The sequence below is a fragment of the Embiotoca jacksoni genome, unplaced genomic scaffold (genome assembly GCF_022577435.1).
Source record: "Embiotoca jacksoni isolate LCO1_2020_lvr unplaced genomic scaffold, fEmbJac1.0.p SCAF_2, whole genome shotgun sequence".
Lineage (NCBI taxonomy): Eukaryota > Metazoa > Chordata > Actinopteri > Embiotocidae > Embiotoca > Embiotoca jacksoni.
The window spans coordinates 12,962,345-12,981,175 of NW_027185340.1; positions in this window are offsets into that span (position 1 = coordinate 12,962,345).

Consider the following 18,831-nt stretch of genomic DNA (forward strand, 5'->3'; position numbering starts at 1 on the left):
ATGAATGAACTCTGTATAGCTGCCATGACTCACAGGAAAACTTTTTTTTTTTTTTTTTTTTTTCACTTACTCAAAGTGTATGAAAGTTGGACTTCTTTCTTATTCTGTCGGTTTTCACAAAGTATAGCTTGTGCCTAGCTCACCATCCATGTGTTATCCATGTGTATGTAACTGGCTTTAAATGTAGTCCAATATAACAAGTAGGTAGCTTTGCTTTGTCTTCCTTAATTGGAGTTAATTCAGTCATTTCAGCAAAGTGGAGGTGAAATTCCATAAAAAGGTAGTTTCGGCTGTTTGCCACTTGGGGGCAAAGTCAGACTGTTTTGGACAATGGATCGCTGTACTGGGTTTTTGAAAGAGAACAGGATGGGCTAAGATTATAGTTCTGTTGCTGTGGGCTGTTATGCTGCCTGGCAATAATAATAATTATTATAACTAGCAGTAGGTTGCATATTCTTATTGTAAAAAAAAAAGTATTAGATACACAAATACAAAAGCAAAATGTAAAGCACGTAGGTATTGCTGTAACATAGTGCCACGGTTTACCTTCAGTTTTACCTTCAGTTACCTCCCAGTCATCGTTTTTGACCTTTTCCTTGTTATATATTCTTCTGAGCCCTGCTCCATTTTCTTCATGTCTCCCTTCCTTCCCCTCCCAGATTATCCTCAGAAATACTCACCTGTGACTTCCCTTCCTATCCAGCTGTATAATTTCGGTGACATAATAACACTTTTCTATCATCCAAACGGATTTTTCTTTCCATTTACACCCCTTCGTGAAGATCAGAGCACAAAGTCAGCTGCAGTACCATATTGCTCACGGACACCGGGGCAGGGTGGGATGGTTGACCTACTTTGGCACCCTGTGGCTCCAGAGATCTTCAATATTAAAAGACTTTAAAGACTGTGTGAACTTCTCCATCATCAGTGTCATCACCATTCATTATCATCATTATCAACGCTGTCTCCCTCCAGCAGTGGCTGACTGTCAAAACATCAAAGTTTGCCACAGCAGCAGCCTATAATTGCTCTCCTTCCTTCCCTCCTTTCTGTTTCCTCCTCATCCGTCTACTCAAACTGCCTTCTTCATCTGCTCCTCCTTTTTTTTTTTGCCCTTCCTCTTCTTTTTCTCCTTTTCTCCCTCCAGAAATTGCACTCGCATTTGTAAGTAAGGAGAGAAATTTCATCATAATCATCATCATCACTATAATTGTTGCCATCACGGTCATAGTATTTACTTCTCTCCCTCCAGCAGAGCCCCGTACATCAAACACCCTGCAAGTTCATTACAGTGGCCACTGCATTATGTGTCTAACTGTAAATCATGCAGTCGACCATACATAACGACATTTGAGTTAATGATGGCTGGTGGGATAGAATGTTACTTGGCTGTACATCATGTCACACACACGTTTAGCCGCACACACGTGTAGCCGCACGCACACAGGACCACATAAAAACATGAACATTTGCACGGGACTAAATGCACACACAGTATATCATGCTGTTTCGAACAGATCAGTGGCTTTCTGTAAAGGTCAGTGTTTCATGGGACGCCATAAAGCATTCTTATATCTGTCTATTTCACACACATAAACACACATACAGCTTGAAAAGATAGGGATGTTGCATGGCAGCCTAAACACACTGCAAGTATCACAAATACTAATAGCTGTGGGGGTGTTGCAATGTATTGTTTTTCTTAGATTTTCTTTTGATATACATGTGGGTTTGTGCCTATAGCTTGGATGATGCTAAGAATAGAGTTCATTATGTGGCATATTATCTTTGTTGTGGAAAATCAGTTTTTCATTTGGGCAATTAGTTTCCAGGAGATGTTTGTTGTGTTCAGCGCTTGAAGTTTGAGTTATAAAAACATTCTCATACTGACCTTTTAAATGTCAAATATACACACATAGTCATCAGTCATATTATGCACTGTTTTTGAGGGACAGCAAACGAGCTTCGTAACGTTCTGCCGTTGGTCTAGTTTCTTTTCCGTTTCCTCTGTTCACATTACGTCTTCTTCGGTTCTTAAGTGCGGCCTCTTTTTTGTACGATTTTACCATCTGTGCAACACAATGCAATTGATCCCTCTGTCATGTGTGGGAATTATAGGAGAAGTTTGCTTTGAAGACAGAGCTGTAACTGTGAGGTGGTTAGTCTAGTTTACCACCCAGACAGAAAGCAGCAATAAAAATAAAAAGTTAACCTAGCCCAAATATGCACCATCACTTAAGCCTGGTATTATACAACCCAAATTAACTACGTGAATAGGGCCCTGCCACGCTCCATTGGCGGTTGTTTCTAGTCGTTGCATCCTAATTTGTGCAGACCGCGGGTCAATTTAAAACTATTGGAGCAGTTTTTACCCAATTGGCGTTGACTATCACATGATGTACGCTATGCACCGAAACTCACAAAGTCTGTACACAAACTGAGGAAATATACTGTATGTACATATAATTTGTGTTTTTACTTGTTATGTGCTGAGACTATTTGGTAGGTAGGTAGGTAGGTAGGTATATACTTTATTAATCCCCGAGGGGAAATTTTTTTTGGTGCCAAACATCAGACTGTTGTGGTGATTTCTTTGGACAATTGTTATGACAGTGATGTTGCCAAGTTTGGTATCATTTGAGTGTTAGAGATTTACAGTATTCTGAACCTTCTGCTTACCAACCATATCTGGTGACAAGCTCAGTTACCCAAGGTGCCTTACAAGGGTGTTTGCAGGTACCTGGATAAACTATTGTTTTATTCATTTCTTCATTGTTTACTCTGTCTGTGCTGTTATCTTGCTCCGTGAAGCACTTTGGGCTGCATGTTTGTATGACAGGTGCCATATAAATAAAGTTGAGTTGCATTTGTTAAGTAACAGGTGAGTGTCAGCCTGCAACACACCCTAAAGCCAGTTAAAAAAAAGAGAGAAAAGACATGGTAATTCGTGCGCTTTAGAAAGATACTACTTATTATGACATTGTTTTGACTACTTGTTATCTGAGCATAACTAAGAATATTCAAATGAAATATATCCTTTTAAACTCACCAGAATGATCCCATAAACACATTAAGTATCTGTCAGCTGTGGAAAGGAAAGAACATTGAAGTCTATTTCTATACATGAAAAAGGGAGATGAGTCTCTGTCGCCTGTCAGTTACCATATTACTGTTGTGGTCAGCTGAGTTTTTGTTAAAACCACAACTGACCTCCAGTAAAGCCGTCACGTACCATTACAGTCCACACTCCACACCCACCCAACACAGTGTGCACTCTTTGCCCTTCTATCTCACTTTATGCCTTTTAGTATTTCCTCAAAATCTAAGCTAACATTGTCTGCCGTGTGTTGAAAGGCCTGAGGCCGCATGACCAGGGAATTGAATAAAAGTAAATGTGTTCCAGGAAAGCTGTAGAAACATCAAGATTTCACAAATCTAAGATCTCTTAGAAAACATCCCACCTACTTCCATCCACAACTGAATTTCAAGAAGAAGTCCAATACTGTCGACTATCTGTTTCTCTTTCTGGGTAATTTATCTACTTATCTCTGAAAAACAGGAAACGGCAGAAAATCTCTGTGGTTCATTGGCTGCCTGCTGCTGTGTTCTGTTTTCTTCAGATGTGGTCTCATCTTCTACAATGGATTGCTGTGGCGAAGCAGCAATTACGCACCATTACAGCACTATTACATTAGGAAGCACAGAAACTGTGTGATGGAGAGAGAGAGAGAGTCAGGTTTGTCAATGAATGAGGCTTTTGGAGGGCGAGAGAGAAGTGTTCAAGATACCATTAGTGCCGATTGAGTTTCTGTGTGCATTAAGTTGTATGTGGTTTTTATTATAACGAGACAGTACGGAGAAGAAGAGAATGGATTTGCGTGCGTAGCTGTTTGCTTGTGTACAATGTGAATGTCAGTGCAGCAGATTTTTATGTATGTGTACATGGATTATGTGTGTGTGTGTGTGTGTGTGTGTGTGTGTGTGTGTGTGTGTGTGTGTGTGTGTGTGTGTGTGTGTGTGTGTGTGTGTGTGTGTGTGTGAGAGTGTGAGTGTCAACAGCACTGACCGAATTGTTACCACGTGAGATAGGCTTCAGGGGATGAATTGTGGACTCTGCTGTGGAGCTTTCATGACACACACATGCACACACACACACACACACACACACACACACACACACACACACACACACACACACACACAAAATTGATGCTAAACCTTTCCCCATCTCTGCATGTCTGCACTCTGCTCTTGTATCTAAATGTAGATTTTATTCTAAACCTGCGGGAGAACGGTGGTACTGCACCAGACCATGCTAGGTTTTTGTGCCATGTTGTGTGCCATATGGTCAAAATTACCTCTCACAGGGGACAAGGCTGCAGGCAGGCAGGCAGCAGGGTATTTGGAGTACCATGTCAGCACACACACGCAAAATCCTATTCCTACACAGAATTAAACAGCACAGCTTATATGGCATGCACACACACACTTAACTACAAGTGACAAACAACTTCAGTCATTAATGCACTCATGTACTCGTTTAACAACCAGCCCCCCTTTGGTGGCAGGAAGTGTTTGGGTAGGTGGGGTTTGATGAGGAACAGATAGCTAAATAACAAGACTAACTGAACAATTGTAGTCCATCACACATACACACACACTCTGTACTTAACCTCTCTTCTTTTCCTTAGGCCTCTTAAACTGACTGAATTTGGCTGCAACGTTCTCATCTGTTTTTCAGTTTAGCACTCGAGAGCAGCAGCACTCTGGCTCTTTGCTGCAGAGACACGCTTTGACTCAGCGTCAGAGAAAAAGAAAAAAGACTAAATGGAGCAAAATGCTAAATTGCACTCAGTTAGTTGGACGTGTCAGAGCGGTGTGTATAATTTAGGGGAATTACCGGTTTTAAAAGAGCAGCCCACATCTGACACCTCGACCTAAATACACAAACACACACAGGCTGCATCAGTGTGTTTGAGCTCAGACTGCAGATGTCACAGTGAAGTCAGTCAGGCTTGCTGAAAAGTAAATGTGTGGCCTGCATGTGTTCACTCATCATGTGGGATGCAACAGTTTTTAAAGTTTTATTGTCCTGGACTTCCCTCATTGAGGCAGTTGTGGATCTCAGAGTAGCAATCATATTCTTATTCATAAGCTCTTCAGGCACACGTTTTTACATAAAAACAGAAATTCTTTTTTCACTGACTAGCAATGAACAACAATGAGCTTTTCCAATTTGTTTTAATTCCCAGGGCTTCAAATACTTACGTCTCGTATAGACAGACAAGGTGATGTACTTTTAGGCACCAAACATCACATGGTAGGAAAGATAAATGGATTTGGTTAAATGTGACATGGCTGCCGATTGGTTCGGTTTAGGCAACAAAACTATTTGGTTCGGGTTAGAAAAAGATCATGATTTGGATTACTGGAAAGAAATCCATGTTGAATTTTGCTTTTTCACGGACTCAAACACGGGTCATTATTAACCAAGATGAAAAACCTGGGTTTGTTCCATTCAACCTCCATCCTACACTCTAACCTTTTCCCTTCTTCATACATGTCACATGACCTTCTACGAACAGCTTCGTCACGGTGCATAAAACATAAGGTACCATGTGCATATCTCCCAGACATCAACGGCATCAAAAAAAATGTCCCCTTGGGGATTAATAAAGTAACTATCTATCTATCTATCTATCTATCTATCTATCTATCTATCTATCTATCTATCTATCTATCTATCTATCTTTTGACAAACCATATCATTTGACGTCCTGGGAATGAGAATAGACTGTCTTTTCTTTGTTTTTAAAGCTGTATGGAAAGAACATCCATGTGTTTGAACAGCCATGAATTCAGTTCGAGAGAGTGTAGAATGATAATACTGACCAACAATACCAAGGGCATTCCAGCTGGAGAATATGTGCAGTAAATATGTGACACCAATTATCATTAAAGAAACTCAATGAACAGTTAAATCACACTGAGGAGGAGAGTGTGCATTTTAATTATAGGAATTAAACAACAAGGAGGGATGTGAAGTAGCTGCGGGAGTGAAAAAATAAAAAAAGATGAACATTTCAAAGTGATCTAATCTTAGAATCTATTAGATATTCTATTTACATACTAAAGTACACATATTATAATATTACCTTAGGAGAACTTGCCTCCCCAGCAGGCTCAAACAAAGAAAGTCAACATACAGGAAACCAAAAACAGACAACAAAATTTTCCTTATTGCAAAACTATACAGTAACATGCTGAAGGATAGAAATTTTTGACATTTGGTATCACAAATATGTAAATACAACCAAAAGCATTTTGAAATATTCATAAACTCTATGACCAGATATTCCCTCTAAAACTCATCATGACAAGGTCTGGAGGAGCAGAGGCATTAGGAAGCAGAGCAGAAATGAATAATGGAAAAATGGCGTGATGGTCAGTGAAGGAGGGACGGGTGATGTGTGATGACATGAATGATAGTGGGAATAGAGGATGGAGAGTGGAGGAATAGCAATAGGAGAAGTGCTTGAGGTGTGACCAACAAGATACAGACCAGCTGATGATAAATTGAACAAAAACTGCTTTTTTTTTTTCCTCATACGAGGGTTAAAGGAGAGAGAGGAAGAGGAGGAGGGATGAAGAGAGAGATATAAATTATTCTTGAGGGCTGAGACCACCCTTGGTCCTGTATGAGAAAGAGACTGACTAAGAGATGAACATTTAACGAGAGAAAAATAGTTGTACAGTAATGATTTTGCTGAAAGAGAGATGTAAGAAATATAATAATTGTGAAACCTTGACTAAAACCTTTAAGTCCCCCTCAAAGGGTTAAAGATAAAAACACCAAATAAAAAAGTGTCATGCCAGTAGGGAGATGTGGATGTTTGATCTCTCCAAAAGCAGACACACATTTTAAAAAAGAAAAAAGGGAAAAAGGAAAGAGAGAGACGCGTATGGGGAAGCAAGAAGTAGGAATCAGGAGAGACAGAGAGGCAAAAGGAGGTCTCATACTTTATGCTGTGACCAAAATGATGTGGAAACCCACCGGCCCATACTGCATTAACCTGGTGTTACCAGACCAATGTTCACTGCGCAAATAAATGGGTCTGGATACGTTCCACAGGGAATCATTTACAGCCGTCGCATCCTACTGAGTGTAGACTTCAGCTTCATTTGAAAGGATTGCAGCAGCTTTAATCATTCGGTGTATGTAGAGACTCTAATGGGCCCAACTGATCTTCATTTTCATACAGTCAACAGCTATTAGTACAGTTTACATTGTAGTGATGTAGAAATTTGTTGTAAATCCTTTAAATATTTCAATATTTAAGTTTGCCTGTGCTGAGCCACACAGCGTGACGTCAAATCACTCCCAACATGGTGTAACGCTAGCATTAGCTTGACCCAGTCGGACATTGTTGGTATCTGCCGTGAGAAGTAGTACTTGAGAAATTTGGTCAGTGGCATAATGGTACAGGGTCTAAAAAGTGTCGCACCTTCGGTATTCAAAAGTAACATTATATCACTCAATTACGGCACTGTATTTTATATTTATACTACTTTATACTCCACTGCATTTCTTTGACATCTTTAGTGACTGGTTAGTTTTTAGATTCAGATTCATAATACAAAACATAATCTGCAGTTATGATGTTTCATTATGAAATATGACAAAAAATAACAATCTTTCCGGTATTTAAAATGATTAAAATTAAGTGTAATTTACCACTTTGCAACATTTAAGTGGTTTATAAATATTTGCATCTGTAATTACATTACAAATGTTATTCCTAAAAATACCATTCTTCCCAATAAGTATGTTTACTCTTAATCCTTTAAATTAAATTTGATGCTAATATTTAATCTTTTTAAACTGCAAAATTATTATTATTTGTATTTAAGTAAGAGATCTGAATAATTATTCCACTGCTTGTTCAGTCTTAGCTATCTGTTGGGAAATCTGATGGCTGTGTTATAATATTTGAAATAATATTGTGCAATGGTGCAAGTTTCTTGTTCTGACATGACAGTTCCTCTGAGCACCAAATGATATCCATGAGGAAATGTTTTTTCCTTTTTTGTAAAGAAGAACTTGCCTGACCTGAATTTTAATGAAGACTTTTTAGAAATAAATGGAGCACCAACTCTGATGTTATGGCCCAGCATTTGTCCCCAAGCCTCACCAAAAGAGTGGATGTTGTTATATCAGCATGGGGTTGGAATGATATATTCAACAGGTATCCATACTTAGACCATGTATGTGTGGTTAAATGTGTTTGGGGGAAATAAAAGAGGGGAGGGAAAACTGTTTGCAAACGGTCATGTCATCTTGGAGGAGAACGAAAGGTGTAAGAAGAAGAGGCGGCTTTCTAGCGAGGTGGTTGAAGAGTAATAGAAGTATTTGTCATCAGTGGAGAGATGAGAAGAGGAGAGCAGGATGAACGGAGGGATGAGAGAGAGAGAGAGAGACTGAGCGAAGGAGTGAGGAGAGGGGATGTAAAGAGAGATGGAGAGGGGTTCAGAAGGCATAATAATGACAAAATGACAAGAGGATGATCGAACCATGGGTCATGTTTACCCACAGGAGAGGGAGAGAGAGAGAGATGCTGAAGAGTCCGCAGGCAGAGAGGCGACAGCAGACTTGAAGGGTCATTCTGTTTACGGGTAGAGGGAGAGATTGAGGAATATTGATGTGAGGCGGGAGGAGAGAGATGAAGAGAGACAGCTCAGGATGGAGAGAGAGCCTCTGGCTCTGAAAAGAGAAGGGGGTGATGGAGCAGTGGAATGATGAGAGCCAGAGAGGGGCAAAGCAGTCACAGGGGGGCAGAGATAAAGGCTCGAGAAAAGAATAGTTGAAAGGAAAAGAGAGAGAGAGAGAGAGAGCAAGAGAAGCCACAATCCAATGAGAATATGGAGTCCACTGTCCAGAGGCACTTCTTTTATGTTTTGGAAAAATGCAGGAAACATTAGGGATCCAGTCAACAGCAAACACACTTGTTTTTTTTGTTTTTTTTATCCAGATGAGGTAGTCTGCAGGGAGTGAAGGAAATTGAGAGACTTGACTGATCTGTCTGTGTTAGAGGGGAGATGTCCAGACAAAAGGTTGGTTGCACAATTAAAGAGGGCTCTGATCCGAGTTGATGAAGAGAGAGGTGAAGACATAATCTGCAAAAAGTCTGTCAGAACAGAGACTTGATTTTTAATCTGGGAAAGATTAAGATCGGGGCTCTTCAGAAAATGTTATCCAAAACCAGAAGATTTTGATTGTCAGATTGAGCAAACACATTGTTACCCACCTATACATGAACCTGGCAATCCATAAGTGAGCTATGACTATATTGTGTGGTTGATGGTGCCCTAACAAACCAAGACAATGAGTAAACTAGAGAACACTGAATCAAAAATGTTGCGCACTGAAAAAAAAAAAACATCCTCAAGTAAGCACAACAAACAATGGACGCCATTCAAATCCCACTATTACTAAGAAAAAAAGAACAGCACAAATCTTTGAACTTGTTAAAGCCTATGATCCAAGTTGCAGCCATGGTGATACTAAAAGGAAACGCTAGAAGCACCTTGAGCAGCTGGATCAGCCTCAGCACAGCCTACTTCCAGTCTGGATAAACCAAATTATAGCCAAAGAAATGTACAATAACTAATAAACATGCAACAACAACGCAAAATTAGTTCAGTGTTGTTTTTAAATAACACTGAACAGATAATACCGAGTGGCAGACAGAGACTGAGAAAGACACACTGACCATTAGGATTGGTGGAGACACACAAACATGGCGCCTCGAAGAAAAGTGTCGCTTCTGCCAAGTACAAAATGTAGAGATGTAGATGTGGAACAACACCTTCTGCTACACTGAACATATATAAACATATACTTTAGCAAAATAAAACCCCAAAGCCAGTGTAACCCAGTAGTAAAACTGCGCGGGTTAAAAGGTTATTGTCTATTTGCTAAACACAGTGTCAATCATAGCCACTCCCTTCAGACGTAATTATCATTGGCTTTATCAGGTAATGCAGCATTCTGATTGGAGGAGGGGGTTCAGTTCCACCCCTCCAGGTAGCAGGCCGAGTGCAGAGAAGTAAAGACGGTGTGAACAAGATGAGCGCGGCTCGAGATGGCGAATTTCTTCAGCTAAACACAGGATAGTAAAAACTGTGTGAACGATAAGTCTACGTTTTAAGAGAGTTTCTGTGAAGAGACGGAAGTTATCTGAGCACCTGTGTGCCAGCAGTTGACCTCGCAGTGTCTTGGAGAGTCCAGCGAAGTTAAGCCAGAGCGGCTAACTGTAGAAGCTCGTGTGGTCGTCCAGCTCGAGGCAGCTCCGACAGCTCGTGCTCACCTTCCTGATACGTGAACTTGGCGTTGTATCTACGGTTGTGTTTGTCGGAGCATTAAGCTGTAGTTAATTAAGCACCATTCTGCATTGATACCTGGTAGGGAAAGTATGATTCATAGTTCAATTGTTCCTTTGATGTTAGATGTTAAAACTTTTGTGTTTAAGTTCCTGTTGCACTATTTATATTGCAGCAATGCTGTCCTGTTATGAACTCCTAACTGCTAATGTCTGTTTAAGACTACTGAACATGTGCATTTAAACTATGATCTTAAATGAGAGACCGTGAGCATGTAATATGTTTATTTATGTTCAGCAGATGGTTTAAAAAGTAAGTAAGGCGAGCCACCTTTAAGCCTGAGGAATTGGACCAAGAACACTCGTTGTTCCACGGAGGAGACCGTCCGTTCCTCCATCCCTTCATCCGAGTGCACCAGTGTGGTAGGACAGTTAAAGCCCCACATCTCGGACTATTTTTTTTGTTGAACCAAAGAGCTCTCTTGAACTGAACTGACTTGATGCGATTTTTTTCACGTCTGACTGAAAAAGCTGTTATGACCTCAACAACAGAATCAACTTAACGTTGGATCCCAAGATCTCTGAACTGTTTTCACTAAAGAGAACATTTTGTTTTATCACCAGTGACACTGATAACAGGTTCATGAGTGTTATGTTTTCAAGCTGCTAAGCAGTTATTGGTACTTTGATACCTCTCCCTTACAAATCCAGACACGGGTTCATATCATGTTGCGTATTCTGTTAACTCCGTGTGGGTTTCAGCCAGAATACAACTAAATTCTTACTGACTCAGAGCCATGCAAGCAGAGAAATAGGTCACCGCTGAGCTCCTAAATCTGACCGTGCACGTGATTTTTTTTTTTTTTAATCTGGGTTTAATCTGAGTGTTTACCACAATCCCTGCATTAAATCTTATAACTAAAGCTCACATTGTATGTATTGTTTATTCTGTTATTATATCTCCACTGTAAACTTTGCACAATAGCCTCTAGTAATATTATATTTAATTATGTCCAGTAAAGGACAGTTAAATCTGGAGAGATGAAGACAGTGTTTCAGGGGGTTGACTTCATCTCTGCAGAGTTAGAAAGAGAGCGATGGCCTGAGTGAGAAACAGATGAGTGAGAGAGACGATGGCGGAGAAACTGCTGAGTCACTCGATGGCAGGAAAATGGTGGTAATTAGGGAGGGCGAGGCAGCCAGGAGTGGGTGAAGAGGAGATAAAGCGGACGAAGGGCGGAGCGTGGAAAACGCTGAAGCAAGAGGGGGGAAAGGGGACTGAAGAGATGCAGAGAGGGAGGAATGAAGAAACGAAAAAAAACAATAGAGTGATGAAGGCAGTGGCAGTGATGAGGTCATGCTTTTGCTATCGTTAAACAGTGTATGTAGGTCATGCGATTTGGTCCCTCCTTGCATGATTTGGTCTTGATGAACACCTGTTTCTAAGAGATTTTCACAACACATTGGAATCTGACTCTGTTTGTGTGGGAAAACAAGTTTTAATATCTTAACAACAAAATAACGTACTTTTTAGTTGGTTGTCATTTCTGTCTAAATGTGACCCAGTGTTTTCAGATCTTCTGCAGGACAACAATTTGTTCTAAGCTATTACAGATAAATGTTTAAACTAGGCCCAAAAATGACTTGGGTGAAGTTAAAGGATATGGCTAATAGAATTGTATGGGTCTTATTGTCGGTGAATCACATGAAAAGACCAAAATAAGCAGTGCATTAGTCTGTCCCTGTCTTTTCTACTCTATCTGGGGCATGCCGGTAAAACCCCATTAGTTTCTACAAAAGTCATTCTTCTTTGAAAACTGGTCACACATTTATTTTCCTTTTCTTTTCTTTTTTTAACAGTTCTGTAATTTCTTAAGAGCTGGGTGCTGTGGTTTTACAAAAATGTTATCCAAATGGGAATAAACTTGTTGGATGGACATCCAGTGCCCATTTTTAATGAAGGAAGATGTCGCCAATTTCAATGGTGTGTGTTTGATTTTGTACAACAATAGAGGTGTATGGTGCCAAGGAAGATGCTACATAGTTAATATTTGTTAGTGGAATCAGATAACTGTTGGTTTTCATGTCTCTGAAATTTTTATTAAAAGTTATATTCATTGTTAAAAACAAAGATAATCTTGGTTATGTCCAGTATCTTATTAAATACTGTTTTACCCTGGGACCACACACCACTACCTCTTCGCATTTGCTTCAGTCATTACTGCTGCTGCGTTATTGCCGAGTTGATTAACTGAAAGGAGTTGTAATTTAAAAATCAAAAGGAGAAATAAATAATGGTTATGTATTGTGTAGCAGAGGCAATGCATGAAAGAGTGTGCATATTGGTATTTGAATTAAAACAAATGGCAGCAATAGAAAATGTGTCTGCTTTTAAAAGAGGCACCACAGAGAGGGTATGTACCTCGATCAAGAGAAACAAATCTCTGAACTCAGTGCTGAGTTCCCTGCAAACTACTGTAGTTTAACAGCAGTGAGCTTCACGTAGCAACCGTCCATTCTTCTGTTAGATGTTGATCCCATAAATTCCTTGGAAGGGTGTCATCCATGCATTAACTTTACTTCACTGTGTCCCACACATTCCTTGTTTGCTAATATGTCCAATAGACTTCCAACCTTGGTACTCTCAACAAAAGTATAAATGCGACAAATTTGTTTCGCTTCCATTTTTCATGAGTTGAAGTACAAAATCTAAGACCAAAAAAAACGTCTGGAGTGCTCAGTTCAAACTAGTGTTACGAAGGTGCTCTTTGGTAAGGAACACAAAAAGTTCCAAAACAAGGAAAAAAGTCCGAGGCACTCTTCTGGCAAAAGAAAAATCACCTTTAGTTCACTATGAAGTAGCCATCTGAATAAAGATGTTTTATTTTGGCTTTGGACTTTTTCCTTCTTTTTCAAAGATCTAAAAGCTCAAGTTTATTTATCTCAAATTTTGTTCACAAATTTATTCAAATCTGTGTTTGCCAAGATAACTAATCCACTTGACACGTGTGGCACGTCAAGATGCTGATTAAACAGCATGATTATTGCACAAGTGTACCTTGCAATAGTCACAATAAATGGCCACTCTAAATTTTCCGTTTTATCGTGCATCACAATGCATGACATAAAGAGTTGAGTGAAATTGGACTCTTGGCTAAATAAACACAAGGTGTTATCACAGAAACAATCTTATACTGACCTCATCTGTGTTAAAGTTACAGCAGACCCTTGTAGCTGGGATTTAAATCTCTCTCAGCCTGGAGAAATTTAAACCCAATAGGTGGGCTGTGATCTGTCACCATCATTCAAACAAGCTCAACTTCATCAGGGTGGAGTGTGGCAATGATGCTTACTCATTTTATTGTTGTCATGGTGATTATTGAATCCTCTAACAAGGAGGAAACAACAGTCAGTACGAAGCATACCATTAAATTCAAAACAGCTTTTCCAGATCTGTTGTATACATGTTCACCGTCTGACATTTCAAAAAGAAAAGACTCCACCTCTATGTTTTTCAGTTCTCTGGAAAAAAGATTAAAGACGCATAGATACCACTGAGATTAAAAATGCCTTTCTCTGCAGTTAATGCTACGTCAAGTTAACATGAAAACTGTAACATCTGTAAGTATAATTAACTATTTTGGATATTCTACAACGGTGTTTTGATGTGTTTTACAGAAACTGTTTCTGTGCTGCGCTCAATAGGCTCAAACCTTCAGGCGCAATTTCACACCTCTGACCACCCTTCAGTCAGCGATGTCAACACAATTGTTTTTGCCATTGACAGCTGATTCATAACACACAATTCCCTGCATCACTGGGACGAGGCTCAAAGAGTTCAGACTCAATGTTGGATTGCCCTCCAACATTATGCATTGCATAACATTTTAATTCAGTAATCTGAAAATTGTAAACATATATTTTGCAGTGAATGCGGTTTTATTGATGTGATGTCAGAATCAGGTCTCTGAAAATCAGAGGTTCAAAATATGTTTCCCTTTATAGTCAGGGTGGAAAATCAGACAACCTTTTGAATTTGATTGACTCTCATCTTGATGTGGTAGAACCAAACAGTTGTCTTCATCAGTCCCTCTCACTGCTCCATGCACAAATAAGTAAGTCTGATGAACATCCATGACATTGTTTCTTTCTTCATCTTACTTTAATTTTTCTCCTGAAAAGAAATGACAGTCTATGCAGTGCCCATAAGACAGGAGAAGAAAGAGGGCCATTATTGTGTTGTCATAGCAACAGATTACAAAACAATTTAGGGAATATTTGGAACAATAAACCTCTTTTCTGTTGTGCTTCAACAAAAGGGAGTCAGACATAACTTAGAAAAAAAGTCATCTCGCTCTTATTGTATCTCACTGTAGGAATAATTAGAAAATGTTTATTACAATGGTTCTTACATTACAATGGTCTGTCCCACGATGTCCTGAAACCAGTGGTGTGTTTCTGCTTGTAGGACGCACCAGTCAAAGGTTAAGGAGTGGATTCTTATACATTTTGAATATTCCCACCTTGAATTGTTTCGGAACGCACTGTGCAGCATTTTGAACTTTGTAACAGTGAGTCTGAATGAGAAGAGTTGGCAGGCTGACTCCCCTGTTTGTCTGTGTAAATATGAGGCGATCGCTTCAGGGGATATTTCCTCTCCTCTCTCCTCCACTTCCTTTGTGTTGTCGGGTCTTTCTGTTTTCATCCCCTCTCCCGTCCCTCTGCCTGTGTTGTTTTCTTTTTCCTGCTCATTCATCTGTTAGTTTGTACAGTGGTCCTTTCTTAAGTCGAGTCTTCCTTTTGTTCCAAACTCTCTCCGTCTTCTGCCCGTCCTCATTAATCGCTCTTGTCTATCTGCATGTCATGTTCTAACATGGGGCTGTTCTCGTCAACAAAAAGCATCTTTTCATATGATGACCTCTAAAAGCTTCTAGACATGACCATATTATTAGTAACAGAACACACATTTCCTGGAGTTTGACTTAGGATAACTTTTTTGGTTTGAATTAATGGAAAAGTTTAGCTCATGATTTGGGTTTGGCAGCAAATTATAATCATGAGCTAAATCTTTCTGGTGACATAAGGTTATTATCACATTTGCATAAAATCATTTAAATTATATTTAATATTTATATAACTATGACAATATATAATGTGTATAGAAGACAAGGACGAGAAATTGAGACTTTTTTTGTTGTCATTCAACACATCTGTTCGCTCTGTAATCGTCAACATCATCCCTTGCCCTTTCACGTATTCCCATGTTGGCCACAAACATGTGGCTCTTTCACATGCATCACTCTGATTGTACACACATGCATAAGCATCACACAAACACCACCCACCAGTCGTTGAGTCAGAACCTCTCAGGTTTGCTGACTCAGAAACCTCTCCTGTTAAATCTCTGATAGCATTGCCTGCACTCCTTTGCATGTGCGCACACACACACACACACACACACACACACACACACACACACACACACACACACACACACACACACACACACACACACACACACACATATGCCCGCATTAGTCTCCTTGTGCACACAGGGACACATAATTTTGCAAGCTTTGATACACATTAAATTATAATGCACATTTATTCATTACATATTGTAAAACAGACACTCATTCATGCATGAAAAAAAGCACATACCCAACCATGCGCACAGACACGCTGATGTCATCATATCTTTGATTTTCACATCTACAAAACAGATTTTTGTAGATCTAATGTAGATTTGGGGTTTTTGGGTTCTTTTTTTTTTCCCTCATTTTTCTAGATTTAAATATCTCAAAAGTATATTATTGAAATATTTTTCATCTGAATTTTTCTTCGGTGCCACCATGAGGTTGTCCTCTTTGATATTTATAAAATTGTCAAACAACATTTGGATGTGCCACATAAATCTGGTTCAGGCATTCAAGGTTTCATCCTGCATTCATTTTGCCAATCCTTTAATTCTTTCTCTGGCACCACCAGCGGGTCCAGCATTAAGTTTGTCAAATTCTACCCGCTGAACTAATGATATTTTCACCTGCCCCTGCTTTACTTTATGTTTAGTGCTAACTATTTGTGAGGACATCCACATGCTGAAGTTCAGTAGTTTAGTAGTAGCAGCTGTGTCTGAGTTTAGGGAAATATGGAGTTTCCTTAGGTAACTTATATTTTGGCAGCACTCAGACACAACACAGAATTGTTGTAATTACACACATAAAACAGAAGAAAATACACTTGGAGCTTCAGATGAAGGGAGACAAAAGTTGTTACACAACCTGTGTAGACAGCTGAGTGATTGAAATAGCAGCACATCTGTACTGTCACGTCTCTGAGACTGACGAGTGAAAAATGCAGCCAAAAGCTTCCTCTGTAGACAACACATAGGTGCAGCTCACAGTCACACACACGTTGGTAGCCTTTCAAGTTATGCACAGAGTTAAACCTAAAACAGAGGTGACATTCAGGTTTATAATCATCAGGCGTTTTGGCTAAAGTTTTGCTTCACAATAAATTTTCATTGTTTCTTGTAAATGTCATTTCTGATTTTGTGTCCCCTCCAGTTCTCATTGGGAAAATCAGGCAGTGAAAACTGTTGTGGAGCCTGGCACCTGTGAATGTTTGAGTCTGAATCAATATGTCACTTCCCCCGAGGGAACACAGACCTCCTCAGTGTGACTGTGTGAATGGAAACCCACGGCACCTGATAAGCAACAAGTCCTGGCGTGCGTGAGAGTCTGCAGTCTATGAAATGAGCTTGAATGTGTTCTGCTTTGATGCCATCTGTGTTATTGTGTCAGAGATTAAGTGAATTTCTTCACACACAACCAGAGAATGATTTCTTAAAGAAAGCAAAGAGACCATTTGTTTTTGGTTTTTTTACAATGAACACACAGCGCTCTCATTAAAATATACACCAGGAAAACACAGATATCCAAAACACAGATGACACTGAACAAAGTTTGGGACATGATTATGCCGTGATCCTGATTTGTATTCTTCATGTTATATTACTCTCACAGCCAAACATACAGCCATCTGCATGCTGAAATCCCATCTAAAAGACTTAATCTTCCTTTTTAATCAACTCCAGAAAATGTTATTCACAAGAGGCCACCTTCCATATTTCGTTTTTCACCCTTCACCTAACAGTCTAGAGTTAATTAGAATTTTTGGCAAAGATAATCCGCTTGCTCTTCAGCTTCTTCAGAAATATGCGCACTGTGCAGACTCTGCAAATCATACTCCAGCTTCTGCTGCAAACAGTCACAAGCAGCCTTTAGTATATCATACAGCATGTGCCATAAGATACACACTGTAAGTCACAGCTTGTCTGCAGGTCAGTGCCAATGATGTAGAAGTGCTGCGACATTTAAGTCGGCACAGACACAAGGGGATGAAGGTATATTTAGTATATTGGAAGCTCGCTGTAAGTCATTGTGCAGAGACGAGAATCACTTCAGTGACTTTAATATAAATGTAGGCTGTGTCAGAGACGAGGGAATAACAAGACATCGCCATAACTGGGGATTGATATTATCCAGCGTTTATTAAGAGTCTGAAATGGTACTCCCTGTCTTTCCATTTCTGCTAGTCGATGCTCTTTCTCTTCTTTCTCTCCCTTTTTATTCTCTCTCCCACCCTAACTTACATCCCGCAAGAACAGATTCTATTAGCAAGACCTCCTTTCTTGTCTCTCAGAGGAGAAGTGCATAATTACTGTGCCTGGGCCTTTGCCAGAGTTCCTCAGTCCCAATTGTGTTTTAAGAAACCTAATTTTCACAACTGCATCACCACACTTAGGTTAAAAAAGGAAAAGTTTAGTTCTCACAAAACCTTGTAAAGTTAATTTACATTTGACATTATGGAACAAGAATTTGACTTGTGCTGTAGTGACGTTTTTTAGTTGAATTTTAAACTTGGTTGTCAGGGTGTCTTTAAGACTAAAGCTTGACCAAGTGGTAACCTTGGGGCACAAAAATGAAGCCAAAGTGTGAGTGCAAAAAACTGCAGTTTCTTAAATGGCCACTTGAGGCCACTAAAAAAATTAGTCAGTTTGCATAGACCCACCCAAATTAAAATGACCAACATTACAGCAGAAATAAACCTGCTTATAGGCTGGTATAAAAACTGTAGCTTATCTCTGCATTTATGACTAAAAACAGGAACACAACCATGAGCATAATGTGTCCGTGTCAAAGTTTGCTCCGCTTTGGCGTAAACAACCACGGGGTTAGGGAACAAATAAACACTTGGTTAGTGTTAGGCACCAAAATGTATTGGTTAGTGTTTGGAAAAGATTTCCTTCTCCTGGGTGAAAGTCCTGGGTTTAATTCATCAAAGCATCCCGAACCTGTCGTCCTTTTTAAAGTCACGCCAAGTTGAGGCAAAACGAGACACTGACACGCTATTCACTAATGGGCTGACGGGTGTATTACACGCTTTGGCA